Raw genomic sequence first — 975 nt, 5'->3', positions numbered from 1 at the left:
ACTAAATTTATATATAATATATATAAATAAATATATATAAATATATTTTATTGTTTTTATCATAAAATATATCAAAATAAAATTTTATTTAATTTTAATTTTCATCAGAGAAAAATTAATGAATTAATATAATATGATAATGGTATTAATTACGATTTTCCTATTATCTTCAATGTTTTTTCAAATATAAATGCTTAATATAAAGAATTATTTGTAAATATAATTAAAATTTTTGTTTCTTTAATATAATTACTATATTAAGGATAAATAATTTTTTATTTTCAATTTATAAAAAAAAAATAAAAAAAAGAATAAAAAAAAAAATTAAAAATTCAAATTATTGTTCATTGAAATTATATAAAAACTTATCTAATGATTATTTGGCAGAATGAATTGCACAAGAAATTAGAGTTTACAAACGACGCAAGAAAGTGTTGTAACCTTGATTTGTTTTCATCACAAGAAAAATCGTCAAAGCAACACGGTCATTTTCACTCTTACTATTGATAGTCCTATTTTCTATTTATCTTTTTCCTTTTACTTTTCTCGTAACAGTCTTGCTACTTAGGAAATAAATATATACATGGATATATAAATGTATATATATATTTAACCATTCATGCAATTATTCAATGAGTGAAATTATAATCGATTAACTTGATATGTTTAGCAAATTATTCATTCTAAACAATTCTTATGTATATATATATATCTTAAAAATCTAAGTATATTTTAAATTATCGATTATGCATATTAGTTTTCAAAAAGTTTTGTTAATTTTATTAATGATTATTTATAAGATTTACGTAATATATAATTAATATAATATGAAAAGAAATATATTTTTTAAATTTTCTTTTCTAAAATATAATTATTGATTTTTATTTTATAATAAGATTATAAAATTTTAATTAAATTATTGGATATTTTTTTATATACCAATCAATATATTAACAATATTCGTTTATATTATTA

Source organism: Apis dorsata, unplaced genomic scaffold (genome assembly GCF_000469605.1).
Source record: "Apis dorsata unplaced genomic scaffold, Apis dorsata 1.3 scaffold_918, whole genome shotgun sequence".
In the NCBI taxonomy this organism is placed as follows: Eukaryota; Metazoa; Arthropoda; class Insecta; order Hymenoptera; family Apidae; genus Apis; species Apis dorsata.
Note: the sequence above shows the minus strand (reverse complement) of the source record.